Raw genomic sequence first — 16,886 nt, forward strand, 5'->3', positions numbered from 1 at the left:
GCAGTTGAGGGAGTAATTGGTATGCATGGGGTGTTCAGTGTTGTAAATGGAAATGGTGAAGAGCTTGTAGATTTATGTGCTGAAAAAGGACTGATGATTGGGAATACCTGGTTTAAAAAGCGAGATATACATAAGTATACTTATGTAAGTAGGAGAGATGGCCAGAGAGCGTTATTGGATTACGTGTTAATTGACAGGCGCGCGAAAGAGAGACTTTTGGATGTTAATGTGCTGAGAGGTGCAACTGGAGGGATGTCTGATCATTATCTTGTGGAGGCTAAGGTGAAGATTTGTATGGGTTTTCAGAAAAGAGGAGTGAATGTTGGGGTGAAGAGGGTGGTGAGAGTAAGTGAGCTTGGGAAGGAGACTTGTGTGAGGAAGTACCAGGAGAGACTGAGTACAGAATGAAAAAAGGTGAGAACAATGGAAGTAAGGGGAGTGCGGGAGGAATGGGATGTATTTAGGGAATCAGTGATGGATTGCGCAAAAGATGCTTGTGGCATGAGAAGAGTGGGAGATGGGTTGATTAGAAAGGGTAGTGAGTTGTGGGATGAAGAAGTAAGAGTATTAGTGAAAGAGAAGAGACAGGCATTTGGACGATTTTTGCAGGGATAAATTAAATTGAGTGGGAGACGTATAAAAGAAAGAGACAGGAGGTCAAGAGAAAGGTGCAAGAGGTGAAAAAAAAGGGCAAATGAGAGTTGGGGTGAGAGAGTATCATTAAATTTTATGGAGAATAAAAAGATGTTCTGGAAGGAGGTAAATAAAGTGCGTAAGACAAGGGGGCAAATGGGAACTTCAGTGAAGGGCGCAAATGGGTAGGTGATAACAAGTAGTGGTGATGTGAGAAGGAGATGGAGTGAGTATTTTGAAGGTTTGTTGAATGTGTTTGATGATAGAGTGGCAGATATAGGGTGTTTTGGTCGAGGTGGTGTGCAAAGTGAGAGGGTTAGGGAAAATGATTTGGTAAACAGAGAAGAGGTAGTAAAAGCTTTGCGGAAGATGAAAGCCGGCAAGGCTGCAGGTTTGGATGGTATTGCTGTGGAATTTATTAAAAAAGGGGGTGACTGTATTGTTGACTGGTTGGTAAGGTTATTTAATGTATGTATGACTCATGGTGAGGTGCCTGAGGATTGGCGGAATGCGTGCATAGTGCCATTGTACAAAGGCAAAGGGGATAAGAGTGAGTGCTCAAATTACAGAGGTATAAGTTTGTTGAGTATTCCTGGTAAATTATATGGGAGGGTATTGATTGAGAGGGTGAAGGCATGTACAGAGCATCAGATTGGGGAAGAGCAGTGTGGTTTCAGAAGTGGTAGAGGATGTGTGGATCAGGTGTTTACTTTGAAGAATGTATGTGAGAAATACTTAGAAAAGCAAATGGATTTGTCTGTAGCATTTATGGATCTGGAGAAGGCATATGATAGAGTTGATAGAGATGCTCTGTGGAAGGTATCAAGAATATATGGTGTGGGAGGCAAGTTGTTAGAAGCAGTGAAAAGTTTTTATCGAGGATGTAAGGCATGTGTACGTGTAGGAAGAGAGGAAAGTGATTGGTTCTCAGTGAATGTAGGTTTGCGGCAGGGGTGTGTGATGTCTCCATGGTCGTTTAATTTGTTTATGGATGGGGTTGTTAGGGAGGTGAATGCAAGAGTTTTGGAAAGAGGGGCAAGTATGAAGTCTGTTGGGATGAGAGAGCTTGGGAAGTGAGTCAGTTGTTGTTCGCTGATGATACAGCGCTGGTGGCTGATTCATGTGAGAAACTGCAGAAGCTGGTGACTGAGTTTGGTAAAGTGTGTGAAAGAAGAAAGTTAAGAGTAAATGTGAATGAGAGCAAGGTTATTAGGTAGAGTAGGGTTGAGGGTCACGTCAATTGGGAGGTGAGTTTGAATGGAGAAAAACTGGAGGAAGTGAAGTGTTTTAGATATCTGGGAGTGGATCTGGCAGCGGATGGAACCATGGAAGCGGAAGTGGATCATAGGGTGGGGGAGGGGGCGAAAATTCTGGGAGCCTTGAAGAATGTGTGGAAGTCGAGAACATTATCTCGGAAAGCAAAAATGGGCATGTTTGAAGGAATAGTGGTGCCAACAATGTTGTATGGTTGCGAGGCGTGGGCTATGGATAGAGTGGTGCGCAGGAGGATGGATGTGCTGGAAATGAGATGTTTGAGGACAATGTGTGGTGTGAGGTGGTTTGATCGAGTAAGTAACGTAAGGGTAAGAGAGATGTGTGGAAATAAAGAGAGCGTGGTTGAGAGAGCAGAAGAGGGTGTTTTGAAATGGTTTGGGCACATGGAGAGAATGAGTGAGGAAAAATGTCCAAGAGGATATATGTGTCGGAGGTGGAGGGAACGAGAAGAGGGAGACCAAATTGGAGGTGGAAAGATGGAGTGAAAAAGATTTTGTGTGATCGGGGCCTGAACATGTAGGAGGGTGAAAGGAGGGCAAGGAATAGAGTGAATTGGAGCGATGTGGTATACCGGGGTTGACGTGTTGTCAGTGGATTGAGTCAGGGCATGTGAAGCGTCTGGGGTAAACCATGGAAAGCTGTGTATGTATGTATATTTGCGTGTGTGGACGTATGTATATACATGTGTATGGGGGTGGGTTGGGCCATTTCTTTCGTCTGTTTCCTTGCGCTACCTCGCAAACGCGGGAGACAGCGACAAAGTATAAAGAAAAAAAAAAAAAAAATATATATATATATATATATATATATATATATATATATATATATATATATATGAGGGAGCGGGGGGGCTGGAAATCCTCCCCTCTCATTATTTTTTTTTAATTTTCCAAAAGAAGGAACAGAGAAGGGGGCCAGGTGAGGATATTCCCTCAAAGGCCCAGTTCTTTGTTCTTAACGCTACCTCGCTAACTCGGTAAATGGCGAATAGTTTGAAAGAAAAAAATATATATAGATATATATATATATATATACATATATATATATATATATATATATATATATATATATATATATATATATATATATATATATATATATATATATATATATATATATATATATGTATATATATATATATATATATATATATATATATATATATATATATATATATATATATATATATATATATATATATATATATATATATATATATATATATATACATATATATATATATATATATATATATATATATATATATATATATATATATATATATATATATATATATATATATATATATATATATATATATATAATATATATATATATATATATGTATCTTTTCTTTCTTTTAAACTAATCGCAATTTCCCGCGTTAGCGAGGTAGCGTTAAGAACACAGGACTGGGCTTTTTTTGGAATATCCTCACCTGGCACCCACTGTTCCTTCTTTTGGAAAAATAAAAAAAAACGAGAGGGGAGGATTTCCAGGTCCCCGCTCCCTTATATATATATTTTCTTTTTTTTTCATAATATTCGCAATTTCCCGCATTTGCGAGGTAGCGTTAAGAACAGAGGACTGGGCTTAGAGGGAAAATCCTCACCTGGCCCCCTTCTCTGTTCCTTCTTTTGGAAAATTAAAAAAAAACGAGAGTGGAGGATTTCCAGCCACCCGCTCCCTTCCCTTTTAGTCGCCTTCTACGACACGCAGGAAATACGTGGGAAGTATATATATATATATATATATATATATATATATATATATATATATATATATATATATATATATATATATATATATATATATATATATGAGAGAGTTGAGGTGAGAGAGTATCATTAAATTTTAGGGAGAATAAAAAGATGTTTTGGAAGGAGGTAAATAAAGTGCGTAAGACAAGGGAGTAAATGGGAACATCAGTGAAGGGGGTTAATGGGGAGGTGATAACAAGTAGTGGTGATGTGAGAAGGAGATGGAGTGAGTATTTTGAAGGTTTGTTGAATGTGTTTGATGATAGAGTGGCAGATATAGGGTGTTTTGGTCGAGGTGGTGTGCAAAGTGAGAGGGTTAGGGAGAATGATTTGGTAAACAGAGAAGAGGTAGTAAAAGCTTTGCGGAAGATGAAAGCCGACAAGGCAGCGGGTTTGGATGGTATTGCAGTGGAATTTATTAAAAAAGGGGGTGACTGTATTGTTGACTGGTTGGTAAGGTTTTTTTAATGTATGTATGACTCATGGTGAGGTGCCTGAGGCCTGGCAGAATGCTTGCATAGTGCCACTGCACAAAGGCAAAGGGGATAAGAGTGAGTGCTCAAATTACAGAGTTATAAATTTGTTGAGTATTCCTGGATAATTATAAGGGAGGGTATTGATTGAGAGGGTGAAGGCATGTACAGAGCATCAGATTGGGGAAGAGCAGTGTGGTTCCAGAAGTGGTAGAGGATGTGTGGATCAGGTGTTTCCTTTGAAAAATGTATGTGAGAAATACTTAGAAAAACAAATGGATTTGTATGTAGCATTTATGGATCTGGAGAAGGCAAACCAACACTCACTGAGAACCAATCACTTTCCTTTCTTCCTACTCGTACACTTGCCTTACATCCTCGATAAAAACTTTTCACTGCTTCTAACAACTTACCTCCCACACCATATATTCTTAATAACTTCCAAAGAGCATCTCTATCATATATATATATATATATATATATATATATATATATATATATATATATATATATATATATATATATATATATATATATATATATATAGAGAGAGAGAGAGAGAGAGAGAGAGAGAGAGAGAGAGGGTTTGGTAAAGTGTGTGAAAGAAGAAAGTTAAGAGTAAATGTGAATAATAGCAAGGTTATTAGGTACAGTAGGGTTGAGGGTCAAGTCAATTGGGAGGTAAATTTGAATGGAGAAAAACTGGAGGAAGTAAAGTGTTTTAGATATCTGGGAGTGGATCTGGCAGCGGATGGAACCATGGTAGCGGAAGTGGATCATAGGGTGGGGGTGAGGCGTATATATATATATATATATATATATATATATATATATATATATATATATATATATATATATATATATATATATATATATATATATATATATATATATATATATATATATATATATATATATATATATATATATATATATATATATATATATATATATATATATATATATATATATATATATATATATATATATATATATATATATATATATATATATATATATATATATATATATATATATATATATATATATATATATATATATATATATATATATATATATATATATATATATATATATATATATATATATATATATATATATATATATATATATATATATATATATATATATATATATATATATATATATATATATATATATATATATATATATATATATATATATATATATATATATATATATATATATATATATATATATATATATATATATATATATATATATATATATATATATATATATATATATATATATATATATATATATATATATATATATATATATATATATATATATATATATATATATATATATATATATATATATATTATATATATATATATATATATATATATATATATATATATATATATATATATATATATATATATATATATATATATATATATATATATATATATATATATATATATATATATATATATATATATATATATATATATATATATATATATATATATATATATGTATACATATATATATATATATATATATATATATATATATATATATATATATATATATATATATATATATACGCCCATGCACGCACAAATACATACATATACATACACAGACACATACATATATGCACATGTACATATTCATACTTGCTGCCTTCAACCAAGCTCATTGCCACCCGGCCACACAAGAAACAGCATCCCACTACCCCTTATCCTCCAGCGAGGTTGCGCCAAGAAAAGACAAAAGGCCACATTCGTTCACACTCAGTCTCTAGCTATCATGTGTAATTCCCCGAAACCACAGGTCCCTTTCCACATCAGGCCCCACAGACCTTCCCATGGTTTACCTCAGACGCTTCACATGACCTCGTTCAATCCATTGACAGCACGTCGACCCCAGTATACCACATAGTTCTATTTCACTCTATTCCTTGCACGCCTTTCACCCTCCTGTATGTTCAGGCCACGATCGCTCAAAATCTTTTTCATTCCATCCCTCCCCATCTAATTTGGTCTCCCGTTTCTTGTCGTTCCCTTCACCTCTGACACACATATCCTCCCTGTCAATCTTTCCTCACCCATTCTCTCCATGTGCCTAAACAATTTCAACACACCCTCTTCTGCTCTCTCAACCACACTCTTTTTATTACCACACATTTCTCTTATCCTTTCATTACTTTCACGATCAAACCACCTCACACCTCACATTGTCCTCAAACATCTCATTTCCAACACATCCACCCTCCTCCGTATAGAGCCCATTCCTCGCAACCATATAATATTGTTGGAACCACTATTCCTTCAAACAAACCCATTTTTACTCTCCGAGGTAACAGTTTCGCCTTCCATACATTCTTCATCGCTCCCAGCCTTCGCCCCATACCCCACCCTGTGACTCACTTTCGCTTCCATGGTTTCATCCGATGCTAAGTCCACTCCCAGATATCTAAAACAATTCTCTTCCTCCAGTTTTTCTCCATTCAAACGTACCTCCCAGTTAACTTGCCCCTCAACCCTACTGAATCTAATAACCTTGCTCGTATTAACATTTACTCTCAACTGTCTCCTTTCGCACACTCTAAGAAACTCAGTCACCAACCTCTGTAGTTTCTCACCCGAATCAGCCACCAGCGATGTATCATCAGCAAACAACCACTGACTCACTTCCCAAGCACTCTCATCACAACACAACTACATACTTGCCCCCCTCTCCAAAACTCTTGCATTCACTTCCCTAACCACCCCATCCATAAACAAATTAAACAACTATGGAGACATCACGCATCCCTGCCGCAAACCGACATTCACTGGGAATCAGCCACTTTCCTCTCTTCCTACTCGTACACATGCCTTACATCCGCTGGTAAAAACTTTTCGCTGCTTCTAGCAACTTACCCCCACACCGTATACTCTTAAAACCTTCCACAGAGCATCTTTATCAACTCTGTCATATGCCTCCTCCATATCCGTAAATGCTACATACTAATCCTTCTGTTCTTCTAAGTATTTCTCACATACATACTTCAAAGCAAACACCTGATCCACACATTCTCTACCACTTCGGAAACCACACTGCTCGGACCCAATCTGATGCTCTGTACATGCCTTCACCCTTTCAATCAATGCCCTCCCATACAATATCCTAAATAAACTTATACCTCTGTAATTTGAACACTCACCTTTATCCTCTTTGCCTTCGTACAATGGCACTATGCATGCCACCAATCCTCAGGCACTTCACTATGATCCATATATATACTGAATATCCTTACAAACCAATCAGAGACACAGTCAGTCCCTTTTTGAATAAATTCCATTGCAATACTCGCCGCCTTGCCGGCTTTCATCTTCCGCAAATCTTTCACTACCTCTTCTCTCTTTACCAAACCATTTCTCCTGATCTTTTCACTTCGCACACCATCCCGACCAAAAACCCGATATCTGCCACTCTATTATCAAACACATTCAACAAACCTTCAATGTAGGGGACAGGGGAGACGAAATACTTCCCGCGCATTCCCCGCGTGTCGTAGAAAGCGACTAAAGGCGGCGGGAGAGGGGAGCTAAAAACCCTCTCCTCCCTGTATTCTAAAGTTCTAAAAGGGGAGAGAGAAGATGGATTCATGCGGTGAGTGCTCATCCTCCTCGAAGTCTCAGATTGGGGTGTCAAAATATGTGTGGATGTAGCAAAGATAAGACAAAAAGGAGAGATTGGTAATATGTTTGAGGGAAGGATCCTGATGTTTTGGCTGTGAATGAAACGAAGCTCAAGGGTAAAGAGGAAGAGCGGATTGGGAATGACTTGGGGGCAAAGTTAGGGGTTGGTGAGAGGATATGAGCAAAGGAATGAGTAGCACTACTCCTGAAGCAAAAGTTGTGGGAGTATGTAATAGAGTGTAAGAAAGTAAACTCTAGATTGATATGGGTAAAACTGAAAGTTGATGGAGAGGGATGGGTGATGGTTGGTGCCTATGCACCTGGTCATGAGAAGAAAGATCATGAGAGGCAAGTGTTTTGGGAGCAGGTGAGTGAGTGTGTTATACTGCTTTGATGCACGATAACGGGTTATAGTGATGGGTTATTTGAATGCATAGGTGAGTAATGTGGCAGTTGAGGGTATAATTGGTGTACATGGGGTGTTCAGTGTTGTAAATCGAAATGGTGAAGAGCTTATAGATTTGTGTGCTGAAATAGGACTGGTGATTGGTAATACCTGGTTTAAAAAGAGAGATATACGTAAGCATACGTATGTAATTAGGAGAGATGGCCAAAGAGCGTTATTGGATTATGTGTTAATTGATAGGCGCATGAAAGAGAGACTTTTGGATGTTAATGTGCTGAGAGGGGCAACTGAAGGGATGTCTCATCATTATCTTGTGGAGGCGAAGGTGAAAATTTGTAGAGGTTTTCAGAAAAGAAGAGAGAATGTTGGGGTGAAGAGAGTGGTGAGAGTAAGTGAGCTTGGGAAGGAGACTTGTGTGAGGAAGTACCAGGAGAGACTGAGTACAGAATGGAAAGAGGTGAGAATAAAGGACGTAAAGGGAGTGGGGGAGGAATGGGATGTATTTAGGGAAGCAGTGATGGCTTGCGCAAAAGATGCTTGTGGCACGAGAAAAGTGGGAGGTAAGCAGATTAGACAGAGTAGTGTGTGGTGGGATGAAGAGGTAAGAATGCCAGTGAAAGAGAAGAGAGAGGCATTTGGACGATTTTTGCAGGGAAGTAGTGCGAATGACTGGGAGATGTATAAAAGAAAGAGGCAGGAGGTCAAGAAATAGGTGCAAGAGGTGAAAAAGGAGGCAAATGAGAGTTGGAGTGAGAGACTATCATTAGATTCTAGGAAGAATAAAAAGATGTATTGGAAGGAAGTAGATAAAGTACGTAAGACAAGAGAACAAGTGGGAACATCGGTGTAAGGGGCTAATGGGGTGGTAATAACAAGTAGTGATGAAGTGAGGAGATGGAGTGGGTATTTTGAAGGTTTGTTGAATGTATTTGATGATAGAGAGGCAGATATAGGATGTTTTGGTTTAAGTGGTATGCGAAGTGAGGGGGTCAGGGAGAATGCTTTGGTAAACAGAGGAGAGGTAAGGAAAGCTTTGCGGAAGATGAAAGCCGGCAAGGCGGCGGGTTTTGATGGTATTGCAATAAAATTCATTAAGAAAGGGAATGGCTGTGTAGTTGACTAGTTGCTAAAGATATTCAATATATGTATAGTTCATGGTGAAGTGCCAGAGAATTGGCGGAATGCCTAGTGCCATTGTACAAAGGTACACGGGATAAAAGTGAGTGTTCAAATTACGGAGGTATATGTTTGTTGAACATTCCTGGGAAATTATATGGGAGAGTATTGATTGAGAGGGTGAAAGCATGTACAGAGCATCAGACTGGGGAAGAGCAGTGTGGATTCAGAAATGGTATAGGATGTGTGGATCAGGTGTCTGCTTTGAAGAATGTATATGAAAAATACTTAGAAAAACAGGTGGATTTGTATGTAGCATTTATGGATCTGGAGAGGGCATATAATAGAGGTGATAGAGGTGCTTTGTGGAAGGTATTGAGAGTGTATGGCGTGCGAGGTAAATTGCTAGAAGCAGTGAAAAGTTTTTATCGAGGATGTAAAGGATGTGTATGAGTAGGAAGTGCGGAAAGTGATTGGTTCTCAGTGAATGTCGGTTTGCGGCAGGGGTGCGTAATGTCTTCCTGGTTGTTGAATTTGTTTATGGATGAGGTTGTTAAGAAGGTGAATGCAAGAGTTTTGGAGAAAGGGGCAAGTATGCAGGATGTTGCGAATGAGAGGACTTGGGAAGTAAGTCAGTTGTTTGTTCGCTGATGAAACAGTGCTGGTGGCTGATTCAGGTGAGAAACTGCAGAAGTTGGTGACTGAGTTTGGTAAATTGTGTGAAAGAAGAAAGCTGAGAGTAAATGTGAATAAGAGAAAAGTTATTAGGCTCAGTATTGTTGAGGGACAAGTTAATTGAGATGTAAGTTTGAATGGAGAACAACTGGAGGAAGAGAAGTGTTTTAGATATCTGGGAGTGGATTTAGCAGCAAATGGAATCATGGAAGCAGGAGTGAGTTACAGGATGGGGGAGTTGGCGGGGTGGCGACGGAAATGGATGAAGGCAGCAAGTATGGATATGTACATGTGTATATATGTCTATGTCTGTGTATGTATATGTATGTATGCGTCGAAATGTATGGGTTCTATATGTGCGTGTGTGGGAGTTTATATATATATATACATGTGTATGTGAGTGGGATGGGCCATTCTTTAGTGTTTCCTTGCGATACCTCGCTAACGCGGGAGACAACGACGAAGTAAAATAGGTGAATTTTATATACATATATATATATACATATATATATATATATATATATATATATATATATATATATATATATATATATATATATATATATATATATATATATATATAAATGTATATATTTATCAGTTTGGGGAAGAGCAGTGTGGTTTCAGAAGTGGTAGAGGATGTGTGGATCAGGTGTTTGCTTTGAAGAATGTATGTGAGAAATACTTAGAAAAGCAAATGGATTTGTATGTAGCATTTATGGATCTGGAGAAGGCATATGATAGAGTTGATAGAGATGCTCTGTGGAAGGTATTAAGAATATATGGTGTGGGAGGCAAGTTGTTAGAAGCAGTGAAAAGTTTTTATCGAGGATGTAAGGCATGTGTATGTGTAGGAAGAGAGGAAAGTGATTGGTTCTCAGTGAATGTAGGTTTGCGGCAGGGGTGTGTGATGTCTCCATGGTCGTTTAATTTGTTTATGGATGGGGTAGGTGAATGCAAGAGTTTTGGAAAGAGGGGCAAGTATGAAGTCTGTTGGGGATGAGAGAGCTTGGGAAGTGAGTCAGTTGTTGTTCGCTGATGATACAGCGCTGGTGGCTGATTCATGTGAGAAACTGCAGAAGCTGGTGACTGAGTTTGGTAAAGTGTGTGAAAGAAGAAAGTTAAGAGTAAATGTGAATAAGAGCAAGGTTATTAGGTAGAGTAGGGTTGAGGGTCAAGTCAATTGGGAGGTGAGTTTGAATGGAGAAAAACTGGAGGAAGTGAAGTGTTTTAGATATCTGGGAGTGGATCTGGCAGCGGATGGAACCATGGAAGCGGAAGTGGATCATAGGGTGGGGGAGGGGGCGAAAATTCTGGGAGCCTTGAAGAATGTATGGAAGTCGAGAACATTATCTCGGAAAGCAAAAATGGGTATGTTTGAAGGAATAGTGGTGCCAACAATGTTGTATGGTTGCGAGGCGTGGGCTATGGATAGAGTTGTGCGCAGGAGGATGGATGTGCTGGAAATGAGATGTTTGAGGACAATGTGTGGTGTGAGGTGGTTTGATCGAGTAAGTAACGTAAGGGTAAGAGAGATGTGTGGAAATAAAAAGAGCGTGGTTGAGAGAGCAGAAGAGGGTGTTTTGAAATGGTTCGGACACATGGAGAGAATGAGTGAGGAAAGATTGACCAAGAGAATATATGTGTCGGAGGTGGAGGGAACGAGGAGAAGAGGGAGACCAAATTGGAGGTGGAAAGATGGAGTGAAAAAGATTTTGTGTGATCGGGGCCTGAGCATGCAGGAGGGTGAAAGGAGGGCAAGGAATAGAGTGAATTGGAGCGATGTGGTATACCGGGGTTGACGTGCTGTCAGTGGATTGAATCAAGGCATGTGAAGCGTCTGGGATAAACCATGGAAAGCTGTGTAGGTATGTATATTTGCGTGTGTGGACGTATGTATATACATGTGTATGGGGGTGGGTTGGGCCATTTCTTTCGTCTGTTTCCTTGCGCTACCTCGCAAACGCGGGAGACAGCGACAAAGAAAAAAAAAAGAAATATATATATATATATATATATATATATATATATATATATATATATATATATATATATATAATATATATATATATATATATATATATATATATATTCACCTCCAGCAGACATCCTTCCTAGACATTATTTCTACCCACCAGGACTACACACAAGGACTAGCTGGAGCACACTACAGGAGCTCCCGTCTGACCCCCACTCCATCCTGATAACTCTCCAGCTGACTCAGCCAACCCACACATCCTCCTGCAGAAAAAGATGATACACAAACTACAGCAAGTCAGAGTAGCCAGTATTCACAGCAATTTGGAATCCAAATGCCATACATATGTTGTACATGATTTCTCATGCATGTGCCACGAGGAAAAAGAGATTAATATAAGCCAAATTTCTCCCTACAAGTTGAAGACTTAGAAAATAAAGTAACCATCTTAGGGAAACCACTCACCATCGATAGATATCAGAGAACAAATCCAAACTCTGATTAGCACCATCGTTAAGTTAATCACTGAGAGGCAAATATCAAGCTGGTATTCCTTGTTCTATACAATGAGCTACACAACTCACAACAACCATATCTGGAGTACGTTATAGAATATCCTCTGTAACCGCACGAATCCAGCCCCACACATAAAGCTCTTCAGCCTCATGCTAATCCCTTCCCTCAGAGAACACATACGCTCATAAAACGCTACTCAAAAGTCAGCCACAGACCAATGACACCAAAATGACAGAATAATCATAATCAAACTACACAAAATCCAAATAGAATTAATGCTCACCCATCCTTCATTCACACTAACACGTGCAATGCAGTTCAAACTTGAAATAACTCTCTCGTAGCAGGCGATAATAACATATCACATGTCAACAAAACAATGCGGCCCAAATGCAGCCCAAGTGTTCCCAGATGTCTCCCATCATCCCTGGCTACACGAGAAAATCCTTGACAACTGGAAGCTTACCAGCGTAGTACCAGTCCTAATACCCTTCACACAACCCAGCCCCCTCCTTCTCTTATCACCTTATATTGTTTGTCCTGAGTATCTAAGTTCTTTGGAAAGTTTATCCACAATAGAATAAACAAAAATAATCCCACTCTTACCTATACAACATGGCTTTAGACCCAACTGCTCCACAACCACGCTACACATACACCTCATCCAATCACCCTAGATGGCTTCAACAACCTCCCCACCTGCCTCCTGCACAGTATGTGACAATGAATATCAAGAATGTATATGACACTGTCCCCCTGATATATTCTTATTAAGAAGAATACCTCACACTAACCTCCGAAACAATAACAAAATGTGTTGAGCCAACTTCGTAGCTGCCAGCCAAGCCAGAGTCACTCACAAACGCTTCACATCAAAAACCTTAAAACTTTACACTGGAGTTCCTCAAGGAGCAGTTCTCTCTCCAGCCTACTTCAGTCTCTTCCTACATGACCTCCCGCTACCTCCTGCAGTCCAAAGTATGAAGGTCCTCTTTTATGTAGCGCGTCCCTAAAGTCATACTACAGCACCTTGAAATGTACTCAGTACCCATCTCTCAAAAACATCCCCAGGCCATTACCATCCAAACCACTCTATAACTAACCACCATTCCCTAGTTAGATCTCACTTGTAGTAATGGATACAAACTCAGGGGCAAACGCTTTGCCTCCAGTAAGGCGAAGTATCTTTTTATTCAACAGGAGATGAATTATCTACCCGGTACAGTGGTGAGAAGCAGTACTATCAATACGTCTTAGAATAGATTTGATAGATAGTTCATTTCAAGTGTAGGACTAGCATTACTTGCGCCTCCTTGGTCACAATAACAGTTTGAAGGTTATGTGTTGTTTAACTATCTCTATGTTTTCCAACATTGACCCCACTAGTTGATGTGTCTCTTGTGTCTTCCAGCAAACTACCAATCGCGAAGGGACCCTGTGGTCTGTTGCTGTTTGAATTCCTCTGTATTCCTTTATATATCTGTGGAATACCCTGCCACCCACCACCCACCACTACCCTGCTACCCACCACTACTCTGCTACTCACCACCACCCTGCCACCTACCACTACCCTGCCACCCACCACTACCCTGCCACCCACCACTATTCTGCTACCCAACACTATCCTACACTCACCCCCACTCTGTCATCCGTCACTTCCCTGCCATCCCCAAATACGCAGTCACTCATCAATTTACCACCTGCTACCACCCAGCCACTCACCACTACCCTGTCACACACTATGAACAACCCACCTTTTCACTACCTTACCACCCTACCACTATTCTGTCACCCATCACTACCCTGTCACACACTGCGAAACCATCCACCACTTCACTACCCTACCACCCTACCACCTCACCACCCTGCCGCCCACCACTACCCTGTCACACACTGCGAAACCATCCACCACTTCACTACCCTACCACCCTACCACCTCACCACCCTGCCGCCCACCACTACCCTGTCACACACTACGAAACCATCCACCACTTCACTACCCTGCCACCCTACCACCTCACCACCCTGCCACTTACCACTGCCCTGCCACCAACCACTTTCACGCCACTCCACTCTCTGCCAATTCCTCTCGCTCAGGAAACATACGGAAAAGAAAAAACTGTTCAAATGCGAAGACCAGAGTAGTTGCTGCATTGGACACAATATTTGCACTGGGGAATATTCGCTTTAATACCGAGAGAGAGAGAGAGAGAGAGAGAGAGAGAGAGAGAGAGAGAGAGAGAGAGAGAGAGAGAGAGAGAGAGAGAGAGAGAGAGAGAGAGAGAGGTATCCCTTTCGATAGGGCTGAGCACCATGGGATGACAACAACTACATTTGCTGTTAAAAGGAAAACAGAATTTTTGCAAAAATACAAAAAGGAAAATGGAAGTCCCAGTCTGGACTGTTCGTTACCAGACATTTCATTTCTTTTTATTTTTCCGGGATATTTAGTAATGCTGGATGTGTTACTGTTATGAGCTATACTACGTAACCAGTGTGAAAACAATGCTATACTTTTGATTAACAAACTTTTGTGTTAAGGTGACGATAAGGTCGATATTTTGTATGTGATTGTGGAGAAAGTCATTTATGATATAAAGTCAGACATCAAGATATATAAATCATACATAGGGTAATGTATATATCCAGTGGTATAGCGTACGTTTTGATGCCTTATATACTGCAAGTGCCAATACGTATGCACAATATATTGGTTTATATACTTTCATGTGATAGTATATCTTACACCAACTTCTACTTCACATACAACTGCTTATTTCACCTACCTCTTCATCATGTATTATTATATGTTATTCTTACTTCTCCTTCACATAACAGTATATCTTATCTACATCTACCTCACGTATTAGTATATCATATCTACATCTACCTCACGTATTAGTATATCATATCTACATCTACCTCACGTATCAGTATATCATATCTACATCTACCTCACGTATTAGTATATCATATCTACATCTACCTCACGTATTAGTTTATCGTATCTACTTCTATTTCATTTAATAGTATAACTTTTACCTATTTGTCTATCACGTATTAGTATATCTTACGCCTGCGTCTACTTCACACAATATCATGACTTATACCGACTTATGCATCAGGAATCAGTAGATCTTATACCCTACTTCTACTTCACATAATGGTATACCTTATACTACGTCTACTTCACATAATAGTATATCTTATTCCAACATCTGCTTCACATAATAGTATATCTTATACCTACTTTTACATCATGTGTAGCATATCTTATACTTAGTGCTATTTCACACGATAGTATTCCTTATATCCACTTGTACCTCACGTGATTGCTTATCTTATGCCTAAAAGTATTTCACATAACAGAATATCTTACATCTCTCCCTCACATAATGGTATATCTTATACCTACGTCTCCCTCACATAATGGTATATCTTATACCTACGTCTCCCTCACATAATGGTATATCTTATACCTACGTCTCCCTCACATAATGGTATATCTTATACCTACGTCTCCCTTACATAATGGTATATCTTGTACCTACGTCTCCCTCACATAATGGTATATCTTATACCTACGTCTACTGCACATAATAGTATATCTTTAACCTCATTCTCCCTCGCATGATAGTATATCGTATACCTACGTGTACCTCACATAATAGTATACCTCACATAACAGTATATCTTATAACTACATCTCCCTCACATGATAGTATATCATATACCTTACTCTACCTCACATATTGATATATCTTATATCTACGTGTATATCACATCGTATGTCTTATTCATGCACGTACTTCAAAGAAATATTATATTTTTTACCTATTTCTATATCACGTAAAGTATATCTCAAACCTACTTCTACCTCATAAATAGCATACCTTATACCTACGTCTACCTCACATAATAGCACATCTTATTCTTACTTCCACAGTATATCTTATACCTCACATAATAGTATATCATATATCATATATCATACCAACGTCAATCTATAACCAAACCCACAGATCATGACCACAGCTCATGATCTCTGTCATCAATAACATCAGCAGCCACAACTGACAGTGAATAACATTGATAAACAGCTCTGTGTGTGTGTGGGGATGGTCACGACCACCTGTGGCCAATATGCAAACACTCACACTGAACACTTCAACCTAAACCAGAGTGGCCAACCTTCATGGGAGCACAGATCTTACACATCTATATAAGTGCCTTAAATAAGTGCCTCTTTTTGTTTTACTTATTTTCTATTTTTCATTCCTTAAGTGGTGATGTATGAGACATGAAAACTAAGGGAAATCATTTATGAAATACATTTCATAAACGTAGGACGATGTAGGTATTGAAGTGACA

The sequence above is a fragment of the Panulirus ornatus genome, chromosome 17 (genome assembly GCF_036320965.1).
Source record: "Panulirus ornatus isolate Po-2019 chromosome 17, ASM3632096v1, whole genome shotgun sequence".
Taxonomy (NCBI): Eukaryota; Metazoa; Arthropoda; class Malacostraca; order Decapoda; family Palinuridae; genus Panulirus; species Panulirus ornatus.